The following is a 14081-nucleotide window of genomic DNA, read 5'->3' on the forward strand; positions in this document are numbered from 1 at the left end:
CTTGGTTGTGCCGGCTCACCTGATTTTGGAATGGGGGACTGATGACCTTCGCTGTTTAGTCCCCCTTAAACATCCAACAACCACCACCACCACCTTGGTTGTGCCGTCGAAAATTCCACGCCATTATACTGCAATGCTGACTGCGGTCATGCAACAGCGAAGACAATATGAACCACTTTCTTTATATATACGCACACACTCATAAACACCAAAAAGTTTTTCGACTTGGAAGAGTGTCTCTTAATGTGAACAAGCCGTCTGATGATGAAATAGTCCCTTCGAAACCAGTAATGGCGCTATTTACGTAAACAAATAACATTACAAAAAGTGGCTGCTTGCGATTATCTTCTCTGCAAAAATCAACTTGTATTTTCAGCACAGCACCCCCCAAGGGCTCGAAATGTTAGTTGTCTACACAATGTCAACAGATACCTTCATTAGTGACAGGGGATTAGTGCACTGAACACCACTACATCAGTATCTAATATTTCATTGGCAGACTAATAATTAAAGCTATTAGAAACAGTATGGTTCCAGGTTGGCTAGCTCCTCCAAGTACATGTGGCAGGAATAATCCGCTAACACTTATCTTCCGCTGGAAAGGTGTTGAAGTGTGGACGTGTAGGAGCAAAACGGTTAATCTATACTGATACGTGTAATCCACTTAGCCGAGCAGTTACACGGTGCACAAGACGTCAGGTAATAAGTAATGAGACGTGTTTGCGGGAGGACTGTTGGACGCAGACAAAAAACAACTAACAGTTTATTTTAAGGTATCAATGATCACAATATCAGCACTTATACCCCAAAGGACGTCTATATTCATTATCTAAACAAAAAACTGAACGATATTTATTTCAAAAGTTTTATATTTTCGAAGCGAATTTTACCGTAAAGAACAGCTATGAACTACAACAGTCAATTTATGATTCTGAAATAGCTGACAATGCAAGATTGGCCTCATTAGACATTACAGACCTGTCACTAACATACCAGTCACTGAAACATTAGCCATTATTAAGAATAATTTAGTTCAAAATAAAGTTATGGGTACAGGAGGAATAACAGAGTTCACTGAGTTACTTGAGAATACTATTCCTTTCCACAATTTCTCATTCAGTGGCAAAATCTGTGTCCAAAAAGACGGTTTAGCAACAGACAATTCGCTGGCGGGTACCATGGCTGACATCCTTGTTAATCATGAAGAATTACAATTTTTAAAAAAGCAATCCACAGACCACGAACAAAATTTTATGTTATAAGAGGTATGTTGATGACACATTGCGGTAATATGAATGTTTCACAGACAAAGTGGACTCACTTACTAACATTTTAAATAACGTTCATCCTAATCTTCCTTTTACGGTAGAACACGAAAGCAAAAATAGCATTAACCTTTTGGATCGAACCATTTCAAATTGCAGCGGTAAACATTGTTTTCCCATATACCGGAAGCCAACTGCTAGTCATGTAATTATTAATGGTAATTCATCTCATCCTTCTAAATACAAAAAGTATTTCTCAAATCTGTGATTCACGGAATACTTAAATTACCTCTGTAATCAGACACAATCCAAAGAGAACTAAACATTTTAAATCAAATAGCCAAAGCCAACTGTTTTAACCCCAATGAAGTTGATTATTTGTTTCGTAAGTTGCAACAATCTGGCAAAAATTTTGCTACTCCCAACAGCAAATTTACAAAATTTACATACATGGGCCTAATTTCCAATAAAATTAATAAATTCTTCAAGAACATCAATCTGACAACAGCCTTTACAACTAATAACCTAAAATAGTCAAAATGGCTTCAAATTCTTAATAACCTTTTACTGAATAGGCTGAAACATACAATTTGAAACTGCAATAATTCCTATCTCAATTCTAGTGCTTACAAAATATTATGTAAAGATTGAAACAAACGGTACATTGGCCAGACAGGCAGGACCTTCACTAGTCCTTATAAGGAAATTTATGCTCACTGCAAAAATAAACCTTCATCCATACTCAACGAGCAACAAAACCTCAGAAAAAAATACTTCTATAATGTTTTTGAAGACATACAATAGAATGTACCTGCTCTCCTGTTCCTTTTTTTCTCTTACATTTTATGCAGTGTCATAATGATCGTAATGAACTATGTGCAGTTTATTCGAAACACTTGGATGCTTACGTTTTTATACTTTTTACCATGACTATTTTAATAGGCCCAGTTTGTGGGCAGTGGCTCACTTCATGCAATATGATGATCGTACCGTAGTCTAACTAAAGAACACTACCTTTCTTCAGTTCGTATTTATTGCTCTTTTATTTCTCCAAATAGTAATTGTAATTTCATCCTTGTTGCTACTTTGTGGACTTTCCGTGAATGTAAACAGCTACAGTCAAAGTATCGTTTAACTTTTGACTGCTTACGCGTTTGTTTTATGTTATGACTCTTTAGATGGGTTCATGATGTATTATATCGCAGTGTCGTAACCTATATCTTTGTACATCTGACATTTTGTACGCCTATTTTATGGAATGACTGTAAACAACCATGTTCTCAGTTTTGAGCTTCAGTTTTCTTATGTTCATTGTTTTATGTCATTGAGTTCCGTGAAGGGTCAATGAGATTTTGTGGCATAATTCTTTTGATGTAACTAGCATACTTTTCCCTTTTTATGCTTTAGGTATCATACTTTATTTGTTATCTTGTTGGTTACTTGGTTAATGTCATAAGGAATGTTTGACATATTACGAAAGTCGTCTTACTTGCATGCCATTAGTTGGTCGCAGGTTTGAAATCGGCTTCTGTGAAACATGAACAACGTCATCTCTACGCAACTTTGTTGATAAATAACGACGTCAGTAAAGCTATATTTTCAGTGATCTTACGATCTAAGATCAATACGCAATAACTTGCATGCATTTCTACATGCCGACCTGCATGCCAGCACGTATTTGACATTCAGCTTCTGTTACAGCTCTCAGATCCTCTTCTACTGGATGATATATATATATCACAGATTGAGGTACTGCTGTTTATAGCAGTTACTTTATGTAAGGTACCTATTTCTTCATCTGGTATTAGTTTTCGTGTGACCATTTTATATATACTTCATTGTAACAACCGTTTGACGCGTTATGTGCCTCACTGCCTATCGCTGATGTGATACAGCAGCACTGCTCTCCTTAGCAGTTAACGTTGGTTGAGTCGCTCTATTCACAGCCACCGTCCAGCATCATGGGTACGATTTCTTCTTTTAATATTTTTTATGTAAGACGTATCTTATACATTACTACATCCCTATAATCCTGTTCTATATACGCATTACAGTGTGAGATCTGAACATGGTCTAAAACAGACTGAAACCGTTTACGTCATAAAAAAAGAACTTTCTTGCGGTTTGACTGCTGATTTTCATTTTTAATCGAATGTTCTGGTTTTCCAGTAGTCCACCTCTGACTGCCATACAATGTTGAGCTCCACACGTTCATATTCAGAAAACTGTTCCTCAAATTAAGACCTGTGTTTGATTCAATTGGACTGCAGTATAACGGCATCCTGGCTGCAATGATGTACCTTTTATGATTGACATAAGAAAGCTGTATGTGGTGAAGAAGTGTGAAAAAAGTTTTTTTTAAATTCTGACATGTCGATGTATCAGTCTTCTAACCTTATAAAATATCTTTTATCTTAATAATATGAATATTTATATATGTGTATACGGCTGAAAGCAAGGGGAAACTACAGACGTAATTTTTCCCGAGGGCATGCAGCTTTACTGTATGGTTAAATGATGATGGCGTCCTCTTGGGTAAAATATTCCGGAGGTAAGATAGTCCCCCATTCGGATCTCCGGGCGGGGACTACTCAAGAGGACGCTGTTATCAGAAACATCAGAACTCTACCATCTGGTGAGCAAGATGTATGAGACAGGCGAAGTACCCTCAGACTTCAAGAAGAATACAATAATTCCAATCCCAAAGAAAGCAGGTGTTGACAGATGTGAAAATTATCGAACCATCAGTTTAATAAGTCACAGCTGCAAAATACTAACACGAATTCTTTACAAACGAATGGAAAAACTGGTAGAAGCCGACATCAGGGAAGATCAGTTTGGATTCCGTAGAAATATTGGAACACGTGAGCCAATGTTGACCTTACGACTTATCTACATCTACATCTACATCCATACTCCGCAAGCCACCTGACGGTGTGTGGCGGAGAGTACCCTGAGTACCTCTATCGGTTCTCCCTTCATCATAGAAGAAAGATTAAGGAATGGCAAACGTACGTTTCTAGCATTGGTAGACTTAGAGAAAGCTTTTGACAATGTTGACTGGAACATTCTCTTTCAAATTCTGAAGGTGGCAAGGGTAAAATACAGGGAGCGAAAGGCTATTTACAATTTGAATAGAAAGCAGATGGCAGTTATAAGAGTCGAGGGACATGAAAGGGAAGCAGTGGTTGGGAAGGGAATGAGACAGGGTTGTAGCCTCTCCCCAATGTTATTCAATCTGTATATTGAGCAAGCAGTAAAGGAAACAAAAGAAAAATTTGGAGTAGGTATTAAAATCCATGGAGAAGAAATAAAAACTTTGAGGTTCGCCGATGGCATTGTAATTCTGTCAGAGGCAACAAAGGACTTGGAAGAGCAGTTGAACGGAATGGACATTGTCTTGAAAGGAGGATATAAGATGAACATCAACAAAAGCAAAACGAGGATAATGGAATGTAGTCGAATTAAGTCGGGTGATGCTGAGGGAATTAGGTTAGGAAGTGAGACACTTAAAGTAGTAAAGGAGTTTTGCTTTTTGGGGAGCAAAAAACTGATGATGGTCGAAGTAGAGAAGATATAAAATGTAGACTGGCAATGGCAAGGAAAGCGTTTCTAAAGAAGAGAAATTTGTTAACATCGAGTATAGATTTAAGTGTCAGGAAGTCGTTTCTGAAAGTATTTGTATAGAGTGTAGCCATGTATGGAAGTAAAATATGGACGATAAATAGTTTGGACAAGAAGAGAATATAAGCTTTCGAAATGTGGTGCTACAGAAGAATGCTGATGATCAGATGGGTAGATCACATAACTAATGAGAAGGTATTGAATGGAATTGAGGAGAAGAGGAGTTTAAGGCACAACTTGACTAGAAGAAGGGACCGGTTAGTAGGACATGTTCTGAGGCATCAAGGGATCACAAATTTAACATTGGAGGGCAGCGTGGAGGGTAAAAATCGTAGAGGGAGACCAAGAGATGAATACACTAAACAGATTCAGAAGGATGTAGGTTGCAGTAGGTACTGGGAGGTGAAGAAACTTGCACAGGGTAGGGTAGCATGGAGAGCTGCATCAAACCAGTCTCAGGACTGAAGACCACAACAACAACAACATATATGTGTTTGGAGAGAGAGAGAGAGAGGTTGATTTTTGATTGAGATCTTTACTTTAAGTCGTAACTGGTAACTGAATTTTGGTTGCTGCCTCCTTGAATGATCAGCTTCTGCAACAGTTGGTGACGTATTACAATTTGGAGGAAGTTACTGTTCCTGAAGGTTTAAAATATGACTCTGTTAGTTACTTGGCCGTATTGTGGATAGCTTTCAGCCCAAGTTTTCGTAGCTTTTCATACCTAAGGGACCAGTGTTGTGAGTAAATAAGATCAAACAGCAATCTGCTTTTCGTGAGAAAAGGAGAGTGCTTGGCTCACAAACTTCCTTCAAATTACACATCCTGCTACATCAAAATTGGTCAGTGTAGTTCTGCACCTTACTATTGTAGAAATGGTTCAAATGGCTCTGAGCGCTATGGGACTTGACATCTGAGGTCATCAGTCCCCTAGAACTTAGAACTACTTAAACCTAACTAACCTAACGACATCACACACATCCATGGCCGAGGCAGGATTCGAACCAGCGACCGTAGCGGTCGCGCGGTTCCAGACTGAAGCGCCTAGAACCGCTCGGCCACACCGGCCGGCTACTGTTGTACAATAACATGATCCAATTATTGTAATTAATAAATTATGAGAGGCTGTTACTTATCGAATGAAAACTGTAGAGAATGCATTTCTTTTCCTGTATTTTAGTGAACTTCTAACACTTACAATTCTGTCGATTGATAGACGACGACGACGATGAAGTTCACCTCCATTTCGAAAAACAAGACATTTCTATTCTTCACTTCCATAAAATTTGTATACATAAATGTTTGGCAACTCTAACACACCTCTGCTTTATCACTAAAATATCAGTTTTCATTAAATGTAACAATACGTTCTGAGCGACGGCCTAACAACACGTCCTCTTTCCACAAGATACAGTTTAACAGTCCTATTTTGTTTTAATAAATCAACTGTGTTTTTTTTTAGAGTCCATACTCAAAGATTCACAACGACTATCGTCGCGGGGATTGCGCGCTAAAGAGTTTCTTGCTGTCCAGCTGCGCTTCACGTCACCTCAAGTACTTTTTGAATCACATTTACGTTTGCACTATTTACATACATTACTCAGCTCCTCAGAATAAAATCAGGCACAAATTAGTTTTTAAAAAAAGGGCAGTGAGGCTCACATAACATTACAACCTGTTATGTATCTGCCAATTCATGAGAAACTGTACTTTACAATGAAATGAACACCCTTAGCTGCTTACAGGCGTTGACATACGTCAACGGGGACAGATGGAAATATGTGCCCCGATCGGGACTCGAACCCGGGATCTCCTGCTTACATGGCAGACACTCTATCTATCTTTTACCTTTTTTCCTTTTTTTCGTTGAATTTGTTCGTGGCGGACGTCCGATGACACCCGTTCGGGTTGTTCGTTGATCCATTCACTCAGTTTTTTTATTACAGAGGCTGGCTAAACTTAACCATCTGAGCCACCGAGGACACAGAGGATAGCGCGACTACAGGGATTTATCTCTGGCACGCCTCCCGCGAAACCCACATTCTCAACGTATTGTCCCGCACTACATTCGTAGTGCCTCCGCCCATTATACTCATTACTCGCGGCGCGTTGCCGATTCCAGTAAGAGTCCGGGCACTGTTTGTGCTTTCGCACAGAAGATGGTAAAGTGACTGGTCAGGCTTAACTATATATATATACTAAGATGGTATCTGTTCTTTCGGACATGTCCGAAAGAACAGATACCATCTTAGTATATAAACTGTACTTTCACTTCTATTTTGAGCCACATGTAATAATCTTGTGTCAAGATCTGAAGATGGTAACACTAATTGTCGAAACCGGTTATCGAAAATAAAGGTTATTATTAGCGACCTTGGCAAAGAAGTTCATCTTCTCTAACGAATTTTCGGTTTAGTTCATATGTTCGCTGCAACTTGTACCGCTGGAGAACTTCCGTTCTGTGGCGATAGTGACGGACGGCGACGACGCTTTGTGCGTCTGGAAGCAGAGGAGACCAGCAGCAGCTTGTCTGGGAGAGACACAAATGTTTGCAGCCCGGCATGCACAGCGGTTCCTGCAAGAGACGGCGCGGCGCCCACCGCACTGAGCGGAAACCGCATCCAGCCGGCAGCCGGCGGCGTCGATGCTGGCAGCCAATCGATAGCAGCGCCGGCGTCGGCGTCGGCAGCAGCCGCGACCGCCTCCAGCTCCAGCTCCAGATGCAGGCAGCCGAGAGGCGCAGCGCGCGCTGGCCCACCGGCCCGACGCTGTTCACTATGCGCGGCGCCAGATTACGCGACCGCTGTCACAGACAGCGATGAAGGTAAACTCCGCTAGGTTGCAGGCTGGAATCGAAAAGTACTGTGCTGCTTACTTCAAACACGACGGTGTCCTGCGGGCACTGATACGTCTCCTTCACGCCGTAAGTGCTTTCTTGTTTTATTGGTGTTGATCTGTCGATTTTTAGACGCTATTAATGCGAGGTTCTTTCAATATGTATGGCAACACATTTATTCTGTGCCAGTTTCAGCTGAAAAAAAGAAACTAAAATTAGTTGTCGGACAGGGTGGAGCACTCCCTCTTCAGCCCCAAGAGTTTCATCGAGTTCCGATAGATGGCGACGCCATAATGGCGACTGTAACGGAGCTGTCGTTGAGTTTCTTTCATCGGAAATCCAGAACATCGTAGATGTCAGTAGACGCTTGCAGAATGACTATGGTGACTCGGCAGTGAACAAAACCACGATGCGTTGCTGGGTGAGGCGTCTGTCATCATCGCAACATGGTCGCGCAGACCCTCCGCTCTCTGGAGTGCCGGCTCCACACAGCTGCCACTCCCGCAACGTTGGAACGTGCGGACACACACATTCGAGCTGACCAGTTAGACATCTCAGTTGGTAGTGCTGACACACTAGTTCGCTAGCTGGGGTACTGGATTCCTCGCCACCAAAAAGGCAAACTTCTCTTCTTCCATGACAATGCAATGCTTCACGCAAGTCTGCGCACCCAAGAGGAGTTCACAAAAATTCATTTGATTGTTCTTCTTCATCAGCCCTATAGCCCAAACCTCACGCCTACCGATTTCTATGTGTTTGGCTCATTGAAGGATACACTCTGCCGGAAGCAATATCTGGATGTTGGGGAGGTTATTGATGCAGCAAGACGTTGGCTCCGACGTCGACCAGTGCAGTGGTACGATGCGGGCATACAGGCTGGCCCTGTAAGGTGGCGTAAGGCAGTAGCATAGAACGTAGAACGCAGACTGTGTTGAAAAATATGGTTTTAAAGCCAAAAGGGTGGGGAATAATATGGTGTATAAGAATCCTGAATGAAACTTACCTGGTTTCGAAAATAAAATGGGTTGTATTACTTACCCTTGTGCATCTCACGGTTCGAAACATAAACAAGTTAAAATGATGGAAGGGTGCATAGGTGTGCAGTTTGAGTCCTGTACTGAATACGGTGTTTGGTGCTAGAGCTTCACCAGCAGTTTAGAAAGATCATGTGTAGAACAACATCAACATCAACATACACAATGAGTCCGCAGCTCGTGGTTGTGCGGTAGCGTTCTCGCTTCCGGCGCCCGGTTTCCCGGGTTCGATTCCCGGCGCGGTCAGGGATTTTCTCTGCCTCATGATGACTGGGTGTTGTGTGATGTCCTTAGGTTAGTTAGGTTTAATAGTTATAAGTTCTAGGGGACTGATGACCGTAGATGTTAAGTCCCATAGTGCTCAGAGCCATTTGAGCCATATACAATAAGTAACAAAATACATTGGAAAAAACATCTCTAAGTCATAACTCTCTATATCTTTTACATACAATAGTACAATATGAAACTTGAAAGTACTGCACATAAATGAAAATATATTTACACAGTGTGTCCCACCTAAAACCAGTGCGTCCCAATTCCGACCTTTAAATAACAATGAACTAACTAAAAAGGAATAGATCAGAGTAAAGTTAAAATCGTGTGGGTACCTCTTCATAAGGGATGTTAAAAGTGCTGGCCGTTGGTATCCATGCATCGCTGATACCGTGTGATGTCGTTACCGGCAACAATTATGCAGGCGTGATGATGTAAAAAAAAAAGGTTCAAATGGCTCTGAGCACTATGGGACTTAACATCTTAGGTCATCGGTCCCCTAGAACTTAGAACTGCTTAAACCTAACTAACCTAAGGACATCACACACATCCATGCCAGAAGCAGGATTCGAACCTGCGACAGTAGCGGTCGCGCGATTCCAGACTGAGTCGCCTACAACCGCTCGGCCACTTCGGCCGCCGATGTTGTAAATTTCCCTAGTAATGTTCTATTTAAGACCTCTGTTGCAGGAGGATTGTCAACATACACTTCCTTTTCAGCGTGGCCCATAAATTAAATCCGGACACCATGTTGACCAGCGGCCTCTACTGACAAGTCTGTCTTCGGGAAACATGTTGGTGATGTGGACCACATTTTGGTTAGATGTGTGAGTGGTTGCTCTTTCTTTGTTAAAATACTGCATGCAGCTTCTCTGCGTCTTTTAATTGTGCATATAAACAGTCAGAGATCTCTAAGTATCTGGTATTGCTTAAGTTTAAATGGAAAATACGTGGCCAATAATTCACATGTCGTACAACGCACATCAAACACCAATCTTGTTTGAGTGGAGAGGTTCTCCATAGACAATACGTATGTGGGTTGTCCTGTGACCAAAATCTACATTTCTGTGAGTTTACATAACCTGACAAATGAAACCATACCTCATCTGATAGGAAGTAAGGCATTAACATTTGATGTCAACAGTCAGTTACAATAGTGTACATTTTTTCTGATCCTCAAATTTCCACCCTTGCATCACACTCACACTACAGGCTTTTAATTTCATATATTTTTGTACACCGTGATGCACTGTACGGGATACACCAGCCTGCCTACCATAATTTCGTTACTTACTTGCTGGGACTTTGCGTAATGTCCTCGCGAATTCTGTCTATAGTTTCTGGGGTCCTCACTGTTGGTCGCCTATTCCTATGCACATTCTTAACACATCCTACAGCCCTCCATTTGTTGCTCAGATTTGGAATGGTGCTGGTCGTGGGACATTTTCTATCAGTATTCTTCGCTTGAAACATTTCTTTACATTCCTTAATGGAGCGTGTCTTTATGTAACATTCCACAACATCAATTCGCTGATCTAATGCAAACGCCCAATTTCTGTAGCAACTCAACAATACGAGCTTCTAAAAACAACTGACGCACGAAAACGCAGTTCCACTCAATTTTCCGATAAAATACAGTGTAGCCAACTTTAAAGACAGTGTTGCCACTCAGAAGCAGTTCAAGTAGAGATGACTGACCGGTACACGAGGTGTGTCGGACACCCTGAATTTAAGGCTATTGAGATACCGTAAAAAACACAGGCGAAATGTATCTTGCAAAACAGATATTTCCATTATTCAGATGCAAATAGATGGTCCTAACCTCCAATATTAATACAATTTTATTTATTGATTTAGCCGGCCGGTGTGGCCTTGCGGTTCTAGGCGCTTCAGTCTGGAACCGCGCGACCGCTACGGTTGCAGGTTCGAATCCTGCCTCGGGCATGGATGTGTGTGCTGTCCTTAGGTTCGTTTGGTTTAAGTAGTTCTAAGTTCTAGGGGACTGATGACCACAGATGTTAAGTCCCATAGTGCTCAGAGCCATTTGAACCATTTTTCTTATTGATTTATTTGTCCTAGAAAAATAAGGACCAGCCTTCTGTTACGTTCACATAACAGACTTCTCACAAACAGACTTACAGTTAATACGGAATACAATACACAAAGATAGAAATTTCGAAACCAGTTTCAAAGTTGCGGGGATGAACATGAACTGTAGATAAAAACTGAAGAAACTTCAGCAAAGTAAGAAATTAAAAAAACGAGAACTGGATAAATTGAAAGAATCAGAGGTTATTGAGAGTTTCAAATATGTGTTAGGCAATGATTGACAAAACAATAGAAAGAAATACAGTATAAGACGAATTGGCAGCTGTAAGAGATGAATTGATGAAGGTAGGAGAGGTTCAAATAAGCAAAACACAACATGTAGTATAAATCCTTGAATAACGTAAGAGATGTTGAATTTCATTGATGAAAGTAGAAAACATAACACCATAGCCAAAAAACAGGCAATAATGAGTATAAGGGCTAAAAATTGAGACGGAAAGTTCAAAATGTCAGGATGGGAATGGGTAGAGCAGAAATCAAGGCTGCAGAAGCATTCTTGATTATGGGAAAGTACACAATTTGGAGAAAAGGGAATGTTTAAGAACCCACATAGAAAGCCCATAATAACCAAAGAAGGGAAGTCTGAAAGGTGGGAGGAACATAAAGAGTATCTACACAATGTAAATTAACTCGAGAAAGGTATTATTGAAGGGTGAACGTAAATAAAGACGAGATGCGGGTTGTGATGGGCCAAGAAAAATTTAACAAAAGGCTGAAAGACCAAAATCTAAATATAGCCCCTGGGTCAGACATATTTCCTTAGAATTATTGACTTCCTAGGGAGAGCTACCCCCGATAAAACTACTTTCCTAGGCACGCAAGACAATTTTTTAACGTAGAGTATAAATTGAAATGTTAGGAAGTCTTTTCTCGAATTTCTTGTCTGGAGTGTAGTCTTGTTCGGAATCTGCAAAGTGGCAATGGAAGGAACTGTGGGGGTACGCATTGTAGAGCGACACCATTGCTTCACTACGGTAAGTAGATTCAAGGGGATGTGAGTTGCGGTAGTTATGCAGAGATGATGAGACTTGAACATGTTAGACGAATTTGGAAACCTCCACCAAATCAGTCTTGGGGCTGAAGACCACAACCATTACCACCACCTCCGCAACAACAACAACAACAACACAGAGAGGTAACTACAACGTTTATAGTGCAAAGCTGTTTTAGCTAGAGAGAAAAAGTTCATGGAAAGTAGAACAGCAAAGGTTGATTACAATCAGGCGGTTACAGACTGAAGGGAGTGTCAGAAATGAACGAGAGAGAAGCGACGCCACTGGAGTTGAGGGGAAAGAGGAACGTCGTGAAAGACAAGTAATAAAGAGAGATAGGCTGAAAATGGTATAACGGGAGTACGATTCGTTATGAATAGGAAAGTAGGGCAAAGAATGGGTTACTGTGAACAATTCAGTGATAGGGTTTGTTCTTATCAGACTCGACAGCAAACCAACATCGACAACGATAGTTCAGGAATAGACGCCGACGACGCCTGCTGAAGATGAAGAGATAGAGAAAGTAGATGAGTGTATTGAAAGCGAAACATAGTACATAAAGGAAGGTGAAAATCCAATAGTCAACGGGAACTCGAATGCAGGTGTATAGGAAGGAGTGGAAGAAAAAGTTACGGGAGAATATGGGCGTAGGGCAAGGAATGAGAGAGGAGAAAGACTGAGTTCTGATAAATTTAGTTAGTATCACAAGAATCACAAGAGTAGGAGGCATACTTGGAAAAGACCGGATGATACAGGAAGATTTCAGTTAGATTAAATCATGGTCAGACAGAGATTCCGAAACCACATACTGTATTGTAAGGCCTACCCAGGAGCAGATATAGACTCAGATTACACTGTAGTAGTGATGAAGAGTAGGCTGAAGTTCAAAAGATTAGTCAGGAAGAATCAGTACCAAAAGAAGTGGGATACAGAAGTACTAAGGAACGAGGAGAACGCTTGAAGTTCTCTAAAGCTATAGATACAACAATAAGGAGTACCTCAGTAGGCATTACACCTGAAGAGGAAGGGCAAAGACAAAAGTTGGAAAGAAAAACATAGGTACAGAAAAGGTAACTGCGAAGAAACCATGGGTAAAAGATGAAGTACTGCAGTTGTTCGTTGAAAGTAGGAAGTACAAAAATGTTCAGAGAAATTCAGGAACACAAGAAACACAAGTCACTGAGGAATGAAATAAATGGGAAGAGCAGGGAAGCTAAGTCGAAATTGCTGTACGAAAAAATGTGGAGAAATCGAAAAAGAAATGATTGTCGGAAGAACTGACTCATCATATAGAAAAGTCAAAATGACCTGCGGTGAAATTAAGAGGAACGGTGGTAACATTAGGAGTGTTCTGGGAATTTCACTGTTAAATGCAGCGCAGAGAGCAGACAGGTGCAAAGAGTAAATTGTAGATTTCTGTGAGGGCAAATATTTGTCTGATTTGGTAGAAGAAGAAACAGAAGTCGATTTAGAAGAGGTAAGGGATCCAGTGTTACAACGAGAATTTAAAAGAGCATTATAGGCAGAAGGGCATAGACAATATTCCATCATAATTCCTAAAATCATTGGGAGAAGTGGCAACAGTACGACTGTTCACGTTAGTATGTCTTACGACATACCATCTGACTTTCGACACAGTTCCGAAGGCTGCAAGAGCTGAAAGGTGCGAGAATTGTCACATAATCAACTTAGCAGCTCAAGCATCCAAGATGCTGACGTGAACATTGTACAGAAGAATGGAGAAGAAAATTGAGGATATGTCAGATGATGACCAGTTTGGCTTTAGAAATGGCAAGGACACCAGAGAGGCAGCTCTGACGTTGCGGTTGATAATGGGAGCAAGACTAAAGAAAAATCAAGGCTCTTTCATAGGATCTGTTGACCTGGAAAATGCGTTTGACAAAATAAAATGGTGCAAGATGTTCGAAATTCTGGGAAAAGTAGGTGT

This window comes from Schistocerca serialis, chromosome 1, assembly GCF_023864345.2.
Source record: "Schistocerca serialis cubense isolate TAMUIC-IGC-003099 chromosome 1, iqSchSeri2.2, whole genome shotgun sequence".
Lineage (NCBI taxonomy): Eukaryota > Metazoa > Arthropoda > Insecta > Orthoptera > Acrididae > Schistocerca > Schistocerca serialis.